Raw genomic sequence first — 23,000 nt, 5'->3', positions numbered from 1 at the left:
GATTTGAAATAACTCTTTCTTGGAGAATCCAATATTGATCAAACTTGTGGGCTAGGAGTGAGGAATCATAGGGCTACCACAGGATGAATTTCAGACCTTTGAGATCCAAAATTATAGAGATACAACAGATTTAATGTCAAGTTCCTACAAAGCCAAGAAAGGTGTGTAGTCTTTTTAACATTTTGCATAAATTTGGTTTGAAAAATTAGTTTGAAAGAATTCAAAGGACATAGTGAAGCATAATTATCATTAATTGATGCCCCGAAGAAAGAAAATGGAAACACCTAGTAAGAAACCTAAAAGTTCTAGCATGACGCATGAAGAAGAGGAAGAAATGCAACATGATATATCAAAATTATGAGACCAAGTGCAACAAATTTCACTCTCACAAAATGGAGGAAAAACTAAGATGGATTGTTTAAAGAAAGGCATGGAAGCTAAGATGGATGGTTTAAATAATGGCATGGAAGTTAAAATAGAGGGCGTGGAAGCTAATATGGATGGTTTAGAGGTAAAGATTGAATATTTGAAGAAAGACATGGAAGGTTTGAAAGGAGGTTTAACAAAGTTGCTACAAGAAATGCTTCCTAATTGCAAAAAGGTAGTAGATGAAACTCATGATGAGAAAAAAAGAATTGTTATTCATGATTTGATAGACTCTAATGTTGGATTGATGACCCACCATGTTCCAAAGATTGATATGACAAATTTTGATGGCAAGGATCCCGTAACATGGATACTACATATGGAGCAATATTTTGATCTCGATAATGTGAAAGACACACAAAAGATACACATTGTGAGTTTATAATTGGAACCCAATAAATTTGTATGGGATCAATGTTTTTGGTCTCATAAACAAATTCTCACTTGGGCAATTTTTATGGAAAAAATGGTATCACATTACAAGGATAAAAAAAGCAACACTTTTCTTATCTAATTGATAAATCTCAAATAAAAAGGTTCAATGGTGGAGCAAATTGAGGACTTCCAAAAATTGAATATAAGGGTAAAATATATTCCAGAGGAGCATAGGATTGATGTGTTCATAGGGAAATTAAAAGATAACTTCCAACATGAGGTTCACCTTTGGGAACCTGATTCATTGGAGAAGGTATTCAATTTCGCAAGAAAAAATGAAAGAAAAATTATGGCAACAAGGAAGCTTACCAATCAAGGAAAATTTTAAGGATGGAAAATTATCTTGAAGTTTAAAAACATTGGCGAATCTCACTAGTTCGTAATATGAAAACTATTAAATGTTTATTGATGCATTTGTAAAAGTATTAAAATTTATAATGATTTCATATATACTGTCTATACAATGTTGGCAATTTTTAAGGTAAAATAATTTTATATTGTAAAATTTAGGTGAACCATTTTTATAAAAAATCTAAATTGGCGAATCTTTTTTTTGGAAAAGACATGGAAAATTAGCCCACCTATGAATATTAGCCCCAAAATTTTCCATGCTACCAATCACAGCTATAGAGATGGAAGTGTTGTTGCTCCAAGCCTTCCACAACCTACAAGGTTGACACCACAACAATTGGAAGAAAAAAGAGAAAAAGGGTTTTGTTACATTTGTGATAGAAAATACACTAAAGGTCATAATTGTGTTGAGAATAAATTATTTTACATGGATTTTGAAGAGGAAGACGAAAAGGAACAAGAAACATCAAAAGAAGAGGATACACACCAGGATCAAAGACTAGAGAAAGAAGAAATGAATCCGATCATATATTGTAATGCATTGGTCAGAATAACCATTCCTCAAACTATCAAGATAGATGGACATATCAAAAGAAAAATATAATAGTGTTCATTGATTCGAGCAGTACCCATAATTTATCTCGCATTGACATCAAAGGTGGGATATCTCGCATTGGTTAATGATATCCTCAATGGTTGTTAAAATAATGATTCTTGCTTATGTTCGACATTGACACTATTTATTCACATATGCATGATTGCACATGAGTGTGTAACGGTTGAAGACTATATGGTTTTGTAATCTCAAAACACATTTACAGTAGTTTGGATTTTTGTATTAGCATTCCCATTGTCATTTGCAGCAACAATCACCTTTCCTGAGTTGTTTTGGGACATACAACTCCTCAAGCATGAGGCAGAAGGGGACCTTCAGTTCATGCTTCAATCTTATTCAATAGATCAGATCAGCAGTCACATAAGCTCCATCTAGTCCATCTTCATCTTCATCTTGTAGCAATGAGCAAATAAACGAAAAAGGAAAAACTTGAGGTAACTTTGGCTTAAGATTTTCTAATTGATTAGAAGGTTAAATAAACTTAATGATTCACCACTTCTCATTCGATGCATTTCATCTTTCATAAAACAATATCCTTTTCTTTTCCTTCCATTTATCATGCATATACTCTGATTACAAGACCATGTTAAAAAAAATCCTTGTGGTATTGTTAGCTCTGCTATTACTTTCAACATTTTAAGGACAAATGCAGGCCTGATTGGGTTGTTGATGATCAAAAAGGGGGTCGCAGCAGTTGGTTTTCCTTCCCTCCTTCATTTTCTTTATAACTCTATAACTCCCGCTACCTCCGTTTCCTCCTCCCCCTTCATTCTCCTTATTCTCCCTTAACCCCGTTATTTCTGTTTTCCTCTATAATCCTTTATAAACCCCGTATAAATCCTTTTTCCCTCGGGTCCCGAGCACAAAGTAAACCCATGAGACTGTGGTCATATAACCGCGCGCATACAAAAAAAGCACTAAGGCCCTCGCCTGTCACATCAATCAATAAACATGTGCATTTAAACCTCTGTTGTCTGATCGTTTGCCGCACGATCCGACGACATTCGCTCCTCCCACAGCCGAAACCTGCCCGCACATTAACTCGCAATCGGAGTGGTTTTCTGCTTATCCCATCGTCCACATGTCAACCTCCTATTGCGATCAATTAATTGTGTACATATACCACTCACTTCTAATAAGCGGTGCGGGGAAACCACTTACCACCATCCCGCCCATCCCCGCCGATTATCTCCCATGCATCGTCTGCTGCCGATCACCGTCGAATCTGCCCGTATAAGATCCAATGACCCTCGTCTATTCCAATCGTCCATCTCCCGATTCCTCCTATCAAATGATCTCAGCCGTCCATCTGTTTCATCCAACGGCTCACATTTGTTGTTCCTGCTTCCTCCCGATAGCCATTGCAAAGCGCTCTCCGCTATCGATCCACGCTCTCCAACGGTGGATCTTCCTCCATGCTGCCTGCGCTCATAGCCTGTACCATGATCCCGAAGGACAGAAATGGCCATCCATCAGTATTTGGCACATTTACTCTTCAACGACTGCATTCAAGGGACAGTATGGCCGAAGAAGGAAAGGACATGCCTCGAGCGGTTAAATACACTTATCAGTAATGGAGCCTGTTTCATATTATACTCCACCTATGCACGAAGGATGGCCGAGCAGCAGAGAATGTCAAATGAATTTATTGAAACAGTAGATTGTATCAGAGACCCATATCAGACAGTTAATGTGGTTGGTGGTCTATTATGACCCCTCCACGCATAGGATAGTAGATATTTTTGTAAACAAACTCTATATATACCGAGAATCAAGATGTAATGAAGATTGATGGTTGCAGTATTGATGTAATATTCAACTTCTGGAGACTGTAACTACTGTGATACCTACAGTGTCTGGTCTTTATTTTCATCCAATACAAGCTTATTTTGCTATTAATTGCTTATTTTCCACTTCTATTCTGTTCTAGGCTGTGCCTGTTATGCATTTGTTAATGAGCTCTTGATGTTTAGGATTAGAGGGGCTGTCATCGCACCTCTGTGTTAGAATCTAATATGTTTCGTTGAATATGTATGCAGGTTTATGTTATCTTGGTGCCAGAGAGCTGTCATCCTATCTGAGCATTAGGAAATAGATTTACAAACCTCTTTACTGGTTGCAGCCGGCCATCACATGGTCTCGTGCATTTGTTGGTGTGGTCAGTATTCTCCATTTCCACTTAATCCTCAAATTGTGAGTAATTGGTGGTCTAAAGCCTTGTAGTCTAGAGGTGTTCACCCATGTCTGGGGTTAAGCATAGTAGAAGTGGTTATATAGCTTGAATATGCATCATTCCTTCCATTCATCCACATGTTTCCAATATTTTTGTTGAGTTTGTAATGTTCTCGAACATCTCTGAGATATAACCTAGGAGAGTTTCTTGGGGTGATAATAGGTATAACGATAGTCTCTATAATGTCTTTTCAAAACATTTTATTCCGAGGATGAAGTCATTACTGCCATGAAATTATAAAGTAAAAGGAACCACCTATAAGCATTGGCCTTACAATGACAGAATATGGGAGCACATATTCACATACCTACCATCTCCATCACCAGCTCATTTCATCCATCATCTCTTCCTCATTTATGCCTTGTCCTTAATTTTTATTTCTTGGTAAACTATTGTGATATGTTAAATGTAGAGAGTGCTGCTCCATAAGAACTAGCACCTCCAAATATTGAAGCAATGTTGTTCCACAAAGAACCAAAATCTACAAAATGTTAAGAATCTGTAAATGAGAAATAGATTTGTCTGCATGAGGACATGAAAACCCCCAGGCATGGGGGATGTTGAGCCTCGAATATGCCCATTTTTTCCATCACACCATACCACTATTCATAACATAAATTCCTAGTATTTTACACTCTTTTCATATCATAATTCAACAACTTGCTACCAATTCATATCCTACACTTCGTGGTTGATTATAATTAATTTAATTAGATTTTCTATGATTCCAGATGATTTTTTCATGATTTACTGATGATGGTTTTTGCTAAGTTCATCTGTCGTAGCGTTCCATTACCGAAATTCTTCATGAGTTAATTAAACTAAGTTGCTACAAGTTAAAATCTAAATTTGTGATCAAATTGAGAAGAATGTTGAGATTATGACACATGGGTTTTGCTCAAAGTACCCTCATTCAGGTATCCTAGAAACTATTTTGAAAAAATAGAAAATATGAGGAAGTTAAGATAAGGGGAGTTTTAAGTACAGAATCAATGCCGGCCTAAGTACAGAATCGCTGAACGGTTTCAGTTTTGAACCATTTCTGTTCTGAATGGTTCTAAGTCCACATGGAGGACCATAATTTGATTAGTTAATTTATGCTAAAAATGGAAATGGTTCTTCCATCCATATAATGATCACGATGAACCCAACCATCACCCATTCGAAGGCTCTCTAGAAGATTGCATTCAACTCCTTTAGCTTGTTGTTGTATTTTCTTTTGATAATCAAATAGTTATGCTTCATTTTCATTGACAACTTTGTATAAAGCTGATGCTCTGCATGTATGCTTGGAGAAGAACAAGAAGATGGTATTTCCTTAAGAAGTTTTATCTCAGACAGTATTGGCATATGTCATTGGTACTTATTTTTTAATATAAATGCAAAACTTGATTCAGCTATACTCTTTGTGAGTCTTATGGTTCCATTATGTTTTTAGTTGCATTGAATTAACTTAAACTTTCTCAGGAGCAGCAAGGGCCCACCACCACCTCGAAACAAGTTATTTAGTTTATTTAGATCTTCGAATTTATATTCAAAGTGTGAATTTCATTGAAAGATTTGTTATATGAAATCCATAATCGTTTCTCTACTCAAAACTCTATTTTGTAAACCTGGAGTTTAATATCCCAAAGCTCACATTCATGATTAATGACAAGTTATGCTTATATCATCATCCCTAAAAAAAGGAATTCTTTCTTTCAAAAATACAGACTATTGGAAAATACTTTTAATTTGGAAATGATACAAGAGTAATTACCATATGTCGAAAACGAAATAGATCAATACTTCGTCCATTTGATCTGAGATCCATAACGTTACATTGTAAGGGGAATGTTTTAAGATGAGAAACTGAATGCCCTTAAATATAATTGGTTTTGGAGTTAATTTGTTTGAGAGCAAGGCTAAGTTAAAGATTTCTTGAATGTTTGGTTGTTATTGCTCTGATTTAGAATAGAACTTAGATTTTAGATTTTGATGCGGTCAGTGTATAAATTGAGTACGAATGGTGTGAAGACCTTTTGGAATGATTGTAAAACAAAATTTTCATAACCCGAGATTTAGTTCAACAAACAGATTCCTTTTAAATCCTTCTTGTTTTTTCATAGCGTAAACATTGCTATGTAGAGTAAATCGAAGTGTGAATTTAATTTCCTAGTAGAGACATCAGTGTAGTATGAGTTTGGTTTGGTTTTCTTTTACTTTTGAATTTCAATTATGAATTTCATGACTCTGAAGAATGAGTTTTTTGAGTGATTTATTTCATCTAGATTAGGAGCTTCCTAATTATTGAGCTTATTTATAATCAATTTCTTTTAGATAAATAGGAAATTTCAATTGTTTCTCTTTTGTTTATAAGGATAGGATTTCTTTTACAGTTTAGATAGGTGTTATTTTCTCTCTTGTTTACATTCATTAGTTTCAACAATCATTTCTCTTTTGTTTACATTCCCATCAATAGGATTGATATTATAGTTCAGTTTAAAACAATGGTTAGATTATTTGAAGATATTCTTTTGCAATAGAAAACCTTGTTATCAATTAATTAGTTTTAAATTAGAAAGAACATTCTGTATTTAACAGTGAATTGATTTTCTCACTCTAGATATAGTTCAGTTTAAAACAATGGTTAGATTATTTGAAGATATTCTTTTGCAATAGAAAACCTTGTTATCAATTAATTAGTTTTAAATTAGAAAGAACATTCTGTATTTAACAGTGAATTGATTTTCTCACTCTAGATTAGGTTAGACTCTCTGATCCTGCCTCACTCTAGATTAGGTTAGACTCTCTGATCCTGCCTTACCTGCGCTTGTGCCTCAAAACTTATGAGTTGTGAATTGATAATTTAATGTTAGAATTATGACACATATAATTTACCCAAGAGTCTTTGATGAACCTGAAACCTGAAACCAGGTCAAGTTATGTATTCTAACAGGTGGAAATTGCAGCGAAGTGCAGAGCCATTCTTGGCAGAGAGGAGCGGAAGAATGGACTCGGGTGTGGCGGGGAAGGGGCTGAGGGAGGTAGTCGCTAACCGTCACAAATATGTGGGTCGTTCATCGGAAACCCTAGGTCAAGATCTGTGGACTAAGAGCCATTATCTCGCATCGACAGGAGGAAAATGGTCCTGAGAACATCATGAAGCTTAGAAGTTAGGTATATTTTGTTGTATTCTCCCTCCACGGTCTTCAGCTTCATCGTGATTTTCACCGGATCCATTTTTCCATCCATCAAACAATATTTGTTTTACCGTCAACTTTTTCTAGTTTTGGTTTTTGACGACGTAAATTGTCGAGGTCTTGACGAGTTATCGACTATGCATATTGCTGGGTACCACCTGCGTTAGAGGGAGCAGACGTTGGTTGCAGTCACATGAGGATTCCGAAAGGGAGGCTAAACTTATCGTATTTCTTAGTGAGGTTTGTTCTTATTTTTAGAGGACAAAGACCATGACAATCAAAATTGACGTATAAAATTAGTATAAGTAGTTAAAATTCGAAGCTCAATGTTATATTATGTTTAATTTTAGTGTATAGCAAGTGATTCTAAATAATTGTGAAGTGACGCTTAATGTATAAGTTTGTTGAAAATAAGTATAAGTTGATAACATTCCAAAATTTGGTATATATTTTGGACCTAATGGCACCTTTATGTCGTGTAAATTTTTATAAAAATGTTAACGCTTATTTTAGAAGGGTAGTAATATGCATATAGCTTGCTTTGAATTATTGTGTAAATTTAATTTAAACTTTGTTTTTGTTCTATTTTGGGGGAATTTAGGAATTCGAACTAAATGTAGTTAGTAATTAGTCCAAAATATTGGTTAGAAATAATTTTAAGTTGAAAGTTTCTTGAAATTTTAATTTTAAGGAAATTAAAATTTAAAATAAGTCTTTTTATATACAAAGTTTTTAATTAAAATTATATTTTTATTATAATTAAAATCAATTTTAAGCTTTGGGAAAAGACTTAAAGAGATCATGGTTCTTCTTAAACTAAGGATTGTTGTGATCGATCTCTGCAAGGCTATCATTTCTAATCTTAAGACCAACGAAGGGTGGTCTAAAGATATTAAGTGCAATATCGAGGTTAAGCAAGGGTTTCCCCCATCTCAGACCCTTTTTCGCATTTACATGGATAATCTTAAGGAGTGTCTAGAAACTGCAGGTTGCAAGGTAACCAAGCTTGGTGATATAATCATTACTCTTCTCCTCTGTGTTGATGATATCATTCTTCTTCAAAAAAGGCATGATGACCTAGACAAGTAGCTTAAGACTCTTCATGTATATTGCTCGAAGATGGGTATGAAAGTTAATACTGACAAGACTAAAGTCATGATCATTAAATAAAAAAGAATTACCGAGGGTATATTCATCTATGATAACCATTGCTTAGAGCAGGTTTCTTCTTACAAATATTTTGGTATTAACTTTCCTCATGAGCTCAACTAGAATTATAGCATTGAGAAAAGGATTATTGGAGGATGGAAAGATTACTATGAGCTTGAGACAATTTTAAGTCGGTCAATCTTTGCATTTGGTGTAAAAAAGGTTTCTCTTTGAGACTCTCAAGACCCTTGTTGTCTTTTATGGATGTGAAGTTCTGGGTTGTAGTATATCGAGAGAGTCATGGAGAGAGATTGACATGATTCAAAAGAAATCCATAACCTGCAACCTAAAGATTAAGGGAAATAATCCCTATCCTATCCTCTTGATCAAAGATTCCCTCTCCCCTATTGAAAGTATGACTATGTTTAGATATCTGATGTATAAGAAGAATCTTTACAACATGGAATCGAAGAGGCTCCCAAAAATTGCTTCTAACTTTAGTCAAAACCCCTACCTTCGCCCCAAGCGCAGATGGCATAAGGATACCCAATCTTGTCTCAACCATTAGGGATTAAGGAAGAGATACTATTACCTCGAATTTTAAGGACAAGTTGTGGGATGATACGGAGATGGAGCATAAAAGGAAGCTAAGGTATTATAAGGAGGTGATAAACCCTACCCTTGATAACCAAAATTATCTCTCAATGTTAACAAGTACTAAGAAAAATGTCAATATCGCTAGGATAAGAACTAATTATCATGAGCTTCGAAGCGAAGCTTGGTGGTGGTCTACTCCTAAGACTCCATGGGATGATAGAATTTGTCATATTTGTGATAATAAGAAGGTGGAAGATGAAAAATACTTTCTTTTAAACTATTCGACTCTTACTCATATCTGCTCTTAATTCACTAACATATGCCACATTCGAATCTTCTTGACTTATTAAGCCATCCTAACTATAGTGACCTTGTAATGCTTCTTTCTCTTCATTCTGACCATAAAAACAAGATTTTGAAGAAAAAAAAATAGATTATTTTTTTTTTCTTAAGGTCCGATAGACCGCATTGGTCTTAGTTGACGTTAATCATCATCATCATCATAAATAAATGATCTCAAATGAATTGTGAATTAATTTTAATAAAATTTATTAATAAATTAATAAAATTGAATATGGTCAACCATGGTTGAATTTGGTCAAACATGCTCAACCATGTTCAAACATGCTCAATCAATGTCAAACATTATCTACCATGATCAGCCATGTTCAACAATGGTCCTCCATGGTCAAGCATGCTCGATCATCATCAACCATGATCATAATGCTTAATCAATGTCTCTAGGGTGAACCATGATAAATGATGGTTAATGATGCATGAATAGGGTAGACCATGGTCTATGTCTTTATGGTCAACCACAGTCAACCATGGTCAACCATGATTAGCCATGGTCAACAATGGTCACCCATAATTAACTGTGGTTGAATTTCATCAACCTTGATCAACCTTGATTAAAATCTTCTTCATCATGATGAACGATGATGGTCACCGATGGACAATCATGGTCAACCATGGCCAAACATGGTAAAACATGTTTTATAAAATCAAACATGGTCAACCATGGCCAAACATGGTCAACCATGTTTTATAAAATCAAACATGGTCAACCATGGTTGAACGTCTCATTGTCACACAGATTGTCTCAATATGGAAATCAACCATTGTCAACCATGGTCCAATGTCTCATTGTGAAAAAGATTGTCTTAACATGAAAATAAATCATGATCAAGGAAGGTCAACCATGTTACAACATCACATTGTGCCGAGGATTCTCTTAATATGGAATTAAACCATAGTCAACCATTTTTATTTCAGGGTTTATAATATTTATTTTATGGTCTATATACCTTGGGTTTATAATTTTTATCCCATGGGTTTATTATTCCCTTGGGTTTTTCATATCAATCCCTTGGTTTATTAATATAAGGGTTCATATTCCTAAGGTTTAATATTATTCACATAGGTTTAAAGTCCATTGTGTTTTTAGCGTTTATCCCTAGGGTTTATTATTCCCTCAGGTTTATAATATCAATCATTGTCAACAATGGTCAACCATGGCCAATGATAATGAACCATGTTTATTTTATTTTAGGGTTTACAATATTTATCTTAGTGTTTATATGCCTTAGGCTTTTAATATTAATCCCTAGAGTTTATTATTCCCTTTGGTTTATAATATCAATCATGGTGAACCATGGTCCAATATTGCATTGTAAAAAATATTGTCTCAATATGAGAATCAAGCATGGTTCACCACGACCCAATGTTGCATTGTGACAAAGATCTTTCCGATTTGAAAATCATTCATGGTTAAGCATGGTCAACCATGGTCCAATCTCACATCGTGACAATAATTGCATCAAAATGAAAATTGACCACAATGAAGCATGGTCAACCATGTTTATTTTAGTGTTTATAATTAATAATTTTCTTAAGCATGGTCAAATGTCACATTGTGAAAAGCATTGTCTCAAAATGAAAATCAACCATGGTCAACCATGCTTATTTTACTGTTTATCATATTTAAGTTAGGGTTTAGATACCTTGCATTTATAATATTAGTCCCTTGGGTTTAATATTATTCAACCATGCTCAATTGTGGTTAATCATGTTTTACAAAATCATTCATGGTCAAGCATGGTCCAACGTCGCATTGTAACAAAGATTGTATCAATATATAAATCAATCATTTTCTCAACCATACTCCAACATCGCATTATGATAAATATTGTTCCAATATGATAATCATTGTCAGCCATGGTCAACCATGGTTGAGCTTCACATTGTCAAAAATATTGTGCTGGTATGAAAATCAACCATGGTTAAGCATGGTTAATCATGGTCCAACATCACATTGTGATTAGGATTGTCTTAATATGAAAAATCAACCATGGTCAACCATTGTCAATCATTTGTATCAAAGTGTTTATAATATTTATCTTCGGGTTTATATACCTTCAATTTATAATATTAGTCCCTTTGTTTTCTTATACTTCGTTGGGTTGATAATCCCTTGGGATTTTCGTATTAATCCCTTAGGTTTATTACTCCCTTGGGTTTATAATATCAATCCCTTGGGTTTATTATTCCCTTGGGTCTATAATATCAATCATGGTCAACCATGGTTAATCATATCCAACCATGGTCGAATGTCGCATTGTGACAATGATTGTCTCAATATGAAAATCAACCATGCTCAACAATAGTCCAATGTCGCATTGCGATAGATTGTCTTTATATGAAAATCAATCATGGTCAAGCATAGTACAACGTCACATTGTGATAGAGATTGTCTCAATATGGAAATCAACCACGCTCAACCATGTTTATTTTAGGGTTTATAATATTTATCTTAGAGTTTATATACCTTGGGTTTATAATTTATCTCGAATTATGACAAATATTGTCTCAATATGATAATCATCATCAACCATGGTAAATCATGGCCAACCTTGGTGAACCATGATCAACCATGTTTTATAAAATCAAACATGGTCATCCATGGTCAATCATGGTCAACTATGGTTGAAGGTCACATTGTCACAAAGATTGTGTTGATATGAAAATTAACCATGGTTAACCATGGTCCAACATCGTATCATGACAAGGATTGTATGACTATGAAAATAAACCATGGTCAACCATTTTCAATGATGTTTATTTTAGCATTTATAATATTTATCTTATTGTTTATATAATTTGGGTTTATGATATTTGTCCCTTGCTTTTAATATTATTCCCTTTCATTCATAATCTCTTTTAGTTTTAGTATTAATTCCTTTGGTTTAATATTCCCTTGGGTTTATAATACCAATCATGGTCAATCATAGCCAAACATGGTTAACCATGGTTCAATATCTCACTGTGATAATAATTGTCTCAATATGAAAATCAACCATGGTCAACCATAGTCCAATGTGGCATTGTGACAAATTGTCTTGATATAAAAGTCAATCATGGTCAACCATGGTCGAGTGTCGCATTGTGAGAAAGATTGTCTCAATTTGGAAATCAAACATGCACAACCATGGTCAACCATGTTTGTTTTATGGTTTATAGTACTTATCTTAGGGTTTATATACCTTGGGTTTATAATTTGTGTCGCATTGACAAAGATTTTCTCAATATGATAACCGTCATATGCCACAGTTAACCATGGTCGATCATGGTTGACCTTGATCAACCATAGTCAACCATTTTTATAAAATCAAACATGGTCATCCATTGTCAATCATGGTCAAACTTGATCAACCATGTTCAACCATTTTTTATAAAATCAAACAAGGTCATCCATGCTCAATCATGTTCAAACTTGAGCACCCATGTCCAACGATTTTTTATAAAATCAAACATGGTCATCCATGGTCAATCATGGTCAACCATGTTCGAACATCACATTGTCAGAAAAATTTTGTTGATATGAAAATCAACAATGGTTAAGCATGGTCAACCATGGTCGAACATCACATTGTGAAAAATATTGTCTCAATATGGAAAACAAGCATGGTCAATCATTGTCAACGATGTTTACTTTAGTGTTTATAATATTTATCTTAGGCTTTATATACCTTTGGTTTAAAATATTTGTCCCTAGGGTTTTTAATATTTAACCCTAGGGTTTGTTATTCCCTTAAGTTTATAATATCAATCATTGTCAACGATGGTCAACAACGGTCAACCATGTTTAATTCATTTTAGGGTTTGCTCAAGCATGTTTATTATTATGGTTTATATACCTTATGATTTTAATATTAATCCATAGGCTATATTATTCCCTTTAGTTTCTAATATCAATCATGCTGAATGATGGTCCAATGTTGAATTGTGACAAAACAATTGTTGACTTGAAACTCAGTCATGGTCAAGCATGGTCTAATGTCACATTGTGACAAGAATTGCCTCAATATGAAAATCAACCACTGTCAACCATGGTCAACCATACTTACTCTAATTTTTATAATCAATAATTTTCATAACCATGGTCAACCATGGTCCAATGTCACATTGTGAAAAGGATTGTCTCAATATGAAAATCAATCATGGTCAACCATGTTTATTTTAGTGTTTATTATATTTAATTTAGGGTTTAGATACCTTCGGTTTATAATATTAGTCCCTTGGGTTTAATATTATTCAACCATTCTCAACCGTGGTTAATCATGTTTTACAAAATCAATTGTGGTCAACCATGGTCCAGTGTCGCATTGTGACAAAGATTGTATCTATATGAAAATCAATCATTTTCTCAATCATGCTCCAACATTTCATTATGACAAATATTGCCTCAATATGATAATCATCATCAACCATGGTCAATCATGGTCAACCATGGTTGAAAATCACATTGTCACAAAGATTGTGTTGTTATGAGAATAAACCATGGTCCAACGTCGCATTGTGACAAGGATTGTCTCAATATGAAAATCAACTATGGTCAACCATTTTCAATCATTTGTATCATAGTGTTTGTAATATTTATTTTAGGTTTTATATAACTTCTCTTAGAAAATTATATATTACAGAGCAATGGAACACATAAAATATATTGCATAGATATAAACACAAAAAACACATAAAACAAGAGAGACACATATATACGTGGTTCACTCAATTTGGGTTACGTCCACAGAGAAAAAGTTAGTCCTTCCTTTTTATATTATCCAGCAAACTAAAGAGATACAACCTACAACAGATCCACTGTAATTCCCTACTCACTCTCACACAATCTCCTCCCTCTTTCTCACTCAGAATACAAATCTACATAGACACAATAAAATTCCCTCATATATAGCGAGGGGTTGCCCTATAGGGAAAAAAACGCCAAATTAAACATAACTTCTACCGTCATATCTCTGCCTAATGAACAACCCAGATTAACTATGAAATTACAAAATTTTACGAGGCAATTTTACATCTATTTTTTTAGCTTTGGGGAATCCCCCACTGAGGGGGGGATCTAAAGAATCATCGTCACCCTCCCAGACCCCCTTGGCGGTGAACATTTTATAGGCGACATTGCCGCCACATTACGAACTGGGGTCCAATGTGGCAATACCTCTCAATAAAGAAGATAATCAAGCTCCACACCCAACACCTTCAGTTTATAATATTATTCCCTTGGTTCTAATATATTCCCTTGGGTTCATAATCCCTCAGAGTTTTAGTATTTATCCCTTAGGTTCATTAATCCCTTGGGTTTATTATTCCCTTGGGTCTATAATACCAATCATGGTCAACCATGGTCGAATGTCGCTTTGTGACAATAATTGTCTCAATATGAAAATAAACCATGGTCAACCATAGTTCAACGTCTCATTGTGATAGATTCTCTAGATATAAAAATCAATCATGGTCAGCCATGGTCAACCATGGTCCAACATCGCATTATGACAAGGATTATCTCAATATCAAAATAAACCATTCTTATCCATGGTCAACCATGTTTATTTAGGGTTTATAATATTTATCTTAGAGCTATATACCTTGAGTTTATAATTTATGTCTCATTATGATAAAGATTGTCTCAATATGATAATCATCATCAACCATGGTAAATCATGATCAACCTTGAAGAACAATGGTTAATCATAATTTATAAAATCAAATATGGACATCCATGTTCAATCATGGTCAAATGTTGCATTGTCACAAAGATGTGTTGATATGAAATCAACCATGGTTAAGCATGGTCAAGCATGGTCCAACATCTTATTGTGATAAGGAACATCTCTATATGAAAATCAACCATATTCAATAATTGTCAACGATGTTTATTTTAGTGTTTATAATATTTATCTTAACGTTTATATACTTTGGATTTATAATATTTGTCCATTGGGTTTAATATTATTCCCTTGGGTTCATAATCCCTTTGGGTTCGAGTATTAACCCCTTTGGTTTAATACTATTCGCTTGGGTTTATAGTATCAATGCCTTGGGTTTATTATTCCCTTAGGTTTATAATATCAATCATGGTCAACCATGGTTAATAATAGGCAACCATTGTCTACTATGGTTGAATGTCACATTACGACAATGCTTATCTCAATAAGAAAATCAACCATTGTCAACCATAGTGCAATGTCACATTGTGATAGACTATCTCGATATGAAAACCAATCATGGTCAAGAATGGTCAAGCATGGCCTAGCATCACATTGTGACAAATATTATCTTAATATGGAAATCAACCATGGTCAACCATGTTTATTTAAGGGTTTGCAATATTAATCCTTTGGTTTATAATTTACGTCGCATTGATAAATATTGTCTCAATATGATAATCATCGTCAAACACCATAAACCATGGTCAATCATGGTCAACCTTGATCAACTATGACCAACCACATTTTATAAAATCAAACATGGTCAATCCTGGTCAACCTCGATCAACTATGGTCAACCATGTTTTATGAAATCAAACATGGTCATCCATGGTCAATCATGGTCAACCATGGTCGAATGTCACATGTTCACAAAGATTGTGTTGATATGAAAATCAACGATGGTTAAGCATGGTCAACCATGGTCGAACATTGCATTTTGACAAGGATTGTCTCAATATGAAAATCAACTATGGTCAACCATTGTCCACAATGTTTATTTTAGTGTTTATAATATTTATATTAGGCTTTATATACCTCGGGTTTATAATATTTCTCCCTTAGGTTTAATATTATTCCCTTGGATTCATAATCTCTAGGGGTTTTAATATTAATCCCTTGGGTTTATTATTCCATTGAGTTTATAATATCAATTACGGTCAACCATGATCAACCATGGTCAACCATGGTCAACCATAGTTCAAGCATGCTCAACCATGATCGAATGTTGGATTGTGACTAAAATTTTCTTAATATGAAAATCAACCATGGTCCAACATCACATTGTAAGAAAGATTGTCTTGATATGAAAATCAATCATGGGGTAGCATGGTCAACCATGGTCCAAAGTCACATTTTAATCAGGATTGCCTCAACCATGGTTAACCATGTTTATCTTAGGGTTTATAATATTTATCTTAGGGTTTATATATCCTGGGTTTATAATTTTTATCCCTACGGTTTATTATTCCCTTGGGATTATAATATCAATCCCTTTGGTATATATTATTCATATGCTTTATAATATTTATCTTAGGGTTTTTATACCTTGAGTTTATAATATTGATCCATTGGGTTTAATATTATTTCCTTGGGTTTATAATCCCTTGGGTTTATTAATCTAAAGATTCATATTTATTGGGTATAATGTTATTCATACTCTTTTTAGCATTAGTCCTCGGGTTAAATATAGATCCTTAAGTTTAATTAATTAATAATAATTACTATAAATTATTAAAAAAATATTTATATTAAATATTTATAATATAAAATATTATTAAAACACTTTTAGTTCATTAGATAATATAAAATAATAATAATAGTTAGTTATTTATATTTATAAAACATTAATAATAATAATAATAATAATAGTAATAATAATATTTATATTAATATTAAGAATATTTATATTTATTTTAATTTTTTTTCAATAAATTTAATAAAAATAATATTAATTATAGTAATATTAATTTATATCTTTCTCATCTATCAACCACATTTACTAATATAAATATAATTGTGCTATTATATTTAAAAACAAAATAATATTAAATATTTATTTTCCTTAGGACAAAATTATTGTTATAGTATTCTCTAACTATGGCATATGCATATGTTTTTATAATGGCTGAAATCAAATGATCATCAATATTCATCATTGCACATAATTTTTTAAATGTGGCACACCCTTATCGATTTAATTGTCTAAATATAACATAATGTTATTAATTTCCAGATTATAATAAGATATAGTAAACAATCTATTAATTTAATATATTAATTACTAGTTCAGATGAAAAATGTCAATGGAAAGTAAACTATGTCATGAATTTAATAAATCTATAAAATAAAATAATACTATATCATTTACGTAATAAGCATATAATAAAGTATAGCATGGATTCGATAAAGCCATTTTATGGAGAATAAACTAACTCTAAAACAATAGGCTATGTCATAAAAAAGTTATTGCATTTAGTCAAATGAACACATACATAAATATTAAAATGAACAGATGTTTAATTAAATTTTGGCCATTCGTTTAAACTTGTTGAGTTTAGAAATGGCATTAAGGCTGTGCTCAAATTAGGTACAAATTTCAAAAGTTTCGATTCTAGGCATAAAATGAAGTTGGAAATGCACATATACATTGCATGAGGTTCTAACAAGAGCATTTTTCATTCCTAATAAGTAATGTTGACAAAAATATATATATAATCGTGTGAAGAAATACCTATTTTGAATTAAAGATATTCATGCATCACTACATATATTTGCCTAACCCCAGGTGTAGGATACAAATGCAAAATGACCATAACCCCATAGAACATTATTATTTTTATTTCGGAGTAAGATAGTCACGTTTTAGTATGAGCGTAAAAATACTTAGATTTTTAGGATTTAAATCATAAGTTGCATCTAGGTTAGGTTACTTATTAGTCCCTGCCTCCGGCATGGGATTATAGCGATCGATTGATCGTTAAATTTATATTAGTTTGCCTTCAACAAACTTCTTACTAAATTTTAACCAAACTTTTTTTTTGTTGGCTATTTCGTTTCATCACAGCTTAACCAAGCTTTTGTATTGGACCTTTTAATGTTAATTTTACATGATCTATTTATTTTCTAGCCAAAATAGAATAACCAAAGTTCCAAATAAAATGTACAAGGGTTCAGTAATATATCCAAAGTTCCATTTTTCAAAGGTCAAATGTGTAAGGGTTCACGTAAGATATCCAAAGTTTCATTATTCAAGATATTATATAGAAACTCTTTATTATATCCAGCTCTTGCATGTGTGCCCTCTGCCATGGTGCATCGTCCATCGTTCACCATATGTTCGCCATGGTTTTTCGCACACCATTTTTCATGGACACTATCGATAAGGTTAGAAGGAGAAACGGTTAGGGTATGACACCCTACCTCTGCTCAAGGGAAGAACACCGTTTCAGGCGTACACAAATTATATGAGAAGTTTCAGCAATGTGTTCAGAGATATGCTTAGAAAAGTCATAGTGGTATGTCCATCTAAATCTCTTTCCAATTAATTGAAACATATATTTCCATTTCAAGTTTTCCATTGAACTGAAAAGGTGTTGTAAGAAGAAATTCGGCATAAATCACATGTAGAAAGACCTTTTTTGACGCGTTTCAAACCAACCAGTGTGGTTCATCGTCAAGACAACTTGAAGAAACAGATCCAACTTTGCATGTTAAATAGTCTGAGCAGAGCCCCCAATGGCTATCTTGACCAACGACTAATTTTGACTTTGGGACCAGAGTCAAAAAGTCATTTTTATAATATAGTTATATTCGGTGACCATTCCTTTAAAATATATAAAAACATATATATAAATAAAATAATTTAATAAGTGCTTACGCTAATAGTTAGTTAAAAAGGTTTAGCAACTAAAATTATAAGTTATTAGAAATATTACAATAACAATATGCATAGGGTATTTTTAGGATAATAGTTAGTTAGAATGAGAAAATAAGTCAAAAAAATAATAATAAAATAAATAAATAAATAAAAATAAAAATAAAAATAAGAAAAATAATAAAATAAATAAATAATAAAAATATAAAAATGAAACTAAATAAATATAATTAAGAACGTAGCTAGTAAAGGTAAAAGTTAGTTAAAAATAAATAAAATAAAAGAGAGAATAAAAATAAAATAAAAATTGATAAATATATAAAAAGATAATAAAGAACATAGCTAGTAAAGGTAAAAGTTAGCTGAAAAAATTAAATAAATAAATAAAAATAAAAGTAAAAATAAAATAAATGAATAATTAGATAAAAATAATAAACAAATAAATATATCTGAAAAAAAAGAAAAAAAAATACAAAGGAGGGGGACAGGAAAAAGACCATTAAAAACTACAGAGCAAGACAGATAAACCCTAGGAGGAAGGAAGGGGCGGAATAAAGACAAAGACTGGTAGGGATTCAACAGCCACTGATCTTCCAGCCGTCATCTCTATTGAGATTGTTAGGCCTTCTTGGATTTCTTCCATTCCTTCAAATGGATCTTCCTCGTGGACCCTTGCATGTCAAGAGATCCCTGGGGACCTTCTTGGGTTTCTTCCATTCCTTCGAATGGATCTTCCTCCTCGACCCTTGCATGTCAAGAGATCCCTGGGGAACGCTCCGCTGTACCTGCGCCAGCTTCCAGGCAGCCTGCTCCATACATTACGTGTTGCTCTCCTTCAGCATCAGTTTGTGTAGTAGTTCATTCAGATGGTTCTAGCGTGCCCCCGGTTTCTCCTGGTCAACCCATCAACCAGCGATCTGGCTCGTCCAAGCTTCTTCATTTGATGGATCAGGCTTCGATGACAGCAAGCAGGAAGGTCTGCGCTTCTATTCCTGGCTTGTCGGCTCCCTCAGGTTCTTCGTTACAGCATAGGCACCATGGTGGTGTTGCTGACTTGCGAGAAAATTTTGTCTCTCCTTCTGTGATCAGAGTTCACTGCAGAGCCTCGCTCATGGTTCTTTGTTTCAGCTGGTGAGTAGTTGCTCGATTGCTAAGAGGAGTAGCGTTGCTGACCAGGGAGAAGGTGTTGTTTCTCCTTCGAGTGATCAGGGTTTGATTTCCGCGTGCAGGTGGCCAGCTGGTACCCTTTTTGGGTCTTACATTGATCAGAGTTCGCTGCAAAACCTCACTCACGGTTCTCCGATTCAGTTGGTCAGCAGTTTCTCGATTGCCAAGAGAAGTAGCGTTGCTGACCAGAGAGAAGGTGCGGTTTCTCCTTCGAGCGATCAGGGTTTGATTTACGCGTGCAGGAGACCGGCTAGTATCATTTCTGGGTCTTACATAGGCTCGCTTTTTAATAATTATTATAATGTTAATAATAACAATATTATTAATAACGATAGTTTATATAATTTGAATAATATTCATAATATTAATAATTATTATAATAATAATAACAACATTATTATCAATAATAAGAATTTATATAATTTTAATAATATTCGTAAGAATAACCATTATAATATTAATAATAATAATATGAATAATAATAATCATAATATTATGCATAAGAATAATAATAATATTCGTAAAAATAATAATTATAATATTAAGAATAATAATTTATATAATCATAGTATTATGCATGAGAATAATAACAATATTTTGGATAATAAATTTTCGAATAATATTAATGATAATAACAAATTATGTGACGTTAATAATAATATTTTATACCTTGATGACAAAGAATCTTTTAATAATAACATTAGCGATGACATTAGTCTCCTGCCAGGTGTAGTGTATGTTATATGGAAACCACATATGTAGCACACCATTAGAGTCCATAGAGTATTGATTATAAATTCGGGCATGGCTCTCCTGGACTGTGATCAAAGATTCAACGCTTAGCCATATTTTCCATTTAATTTTCCTTAGCGTGCAAAAAAGATGAGGTGGCTTACTTCTATTCAAAATAGGCCCATTAATTATTTTATGCAATCATGGTCCTTCATTCTCACAGGCACTGAACTAAACTATCGACTCATCCATGCTTGCAATCGTATTATGGCACATATCCAAACTAGCTTATCTACCAAATATGGAACACAATACCTAAGACTTACCAACTCGTTCAAACTCTACGCCTTTAAACATATGATCCACATTGCTACATGAAAATACCAAACAGTTGTAATCCGTATGGTTGACAACAGTTACTGTAGCAGACCCTTGGTCACCAATAACACATGAAACGACCACTAAAATGTTCAATGGACCCCAATACAATATAATATAATATAATATAATATATATATATATATATATATATATATATGCCACCACTCAATTGGATCCTGGATGCCCTAGTTCTTGTATCGTTTTCTTAAATAGCAGTTCTTAAGACTTGTGGGATTGCGGGCTTCTGGCTAGACCCACTTGCATACCTTAGCACTTTCACCTTAGCACCTTTACCCGTTTTCCTCTTCATGAGCTCATGTTGTGACTTTGGACTATGCATCTAGTCTCTAACCTCGTTTTTCTCCATCAGCTTAATTATCTTTATAATTTCTACACCCTTAGTTCTTTGTTGTCGATTTAACCTTATGTCGGTACTTTAGACATTCGCTTGGAAACATACATATACATATCCCGCTATAGAGTTTAATCCCAAATGCCCACATTCCTGTAACATTTTATAAAATATATTTCGTACTCGTTATAACCTTGCGGGTTTTTAGGTATGGCCTATCTATGTGCACTACTCACAATACTTGCTTATTTTCCTCTTCCCTTAAGGTTGTAGGCTTGAACAACTCTGTACTTGTAAACCTCTAAATACCTCCACTTGTAGGCCTATGGAGACCTTTACTTGTACGTCTATGGAGACCTCTACTTATTGGCCCACTTCTATGCATGACTCTTTATTGAAATTTCTTTTGGGTTATCAAGATTTTGAGAAAAATTTACTACAGGTTACATCAATTGATGGTTCGTTAATTATCATTCAGGTGCTAGCCTGACTCCATGTTATATTGTGCCATTTATTAATCAAACTTTGGGCTTCTCGGCTTCTGGGCTTCCGACCCTTCAAGCAATCTCCACTAGATGTCAACTGGCTTCTAGGCTTCCGGGCTTCTTAGCCCTATTCCCACTACCCTAGCTTGAGATTGTCCTACGTGCTTTAATAATTAAGTTTCATCCTTTCGGGTTTTCAAGCACTTTAGCTTTGACTTTAGGGGCCCATATGTTGACTCGCAATAAATTTTGATCCAATAGGCCATTTCTAGACTTTGGCATACCATTGGAGATTTATTTCAAAATAATATTGAACTATGCTATTTCCAAGGGAATTTGAGCTAATCTCGTTATGCATAAATCCCTCCAAATTTTGTATCTCTCTAGCCATCATAGGTACAATATTTTAGTTACTTACCCCATCCTAATACAATGATGGTTCTGTACTAGAAATTGTAAGAACCATGAGACTCCCTAACCATCAAATCCATATTTTTATGACTTCTCTACTAAGCTTACTACTACAATGATTCTCTACAAAATACTTCAACAACGATGTGACTCCTTATTACAGATCCATTTGGGTACATCATTCCCATCATCCAAATCAGTGTTTGAGGGTTCATCAAACCCTAATGTCAGTTGCTACATGCCCTAAATAAGTCAACACTTTGAATGCCTCCTTCCCTGACAGTTTCCTTGAAGGAACAACGTAGGTAGGCCCATGTAAGGGCGCTCTGTAGAGCACTTAGGCCCCTGCAAGGGTGCACTGCAGAGCACTTAGGCCCACTTTGACCTGCGCTGGGCCAGATTGAGTGAAATTTGCATAGGGTTATAGGAATATTCCTTGCTTATAGATCATTCTAGAAGGATACCGCCTCGTATCCCCCCCTATGAGCTTTAAATTGGATAGGCTAAGGATCCATTAACCACCTATCCTCTCATCACTTCCTCC

Source organism: Pinus tabuliformis, chromosome 9 (genome assembly GCF_031772625.1).
Source record: "Pinus tabuliformis cultivar Carrire ecotype Pingquan chromosome 9, CPIR1, whole genome shotgun sequence".
Classification (NCBI taxonomy): Eukaryota; Viridiplantae; Streptophyta; class Pinopsida; order Pinales; family Pinaceae; genus Pinus; species Pinus tabuliformis.
This window is presented reverse-complemented; position numbering follows the sequence as displayed.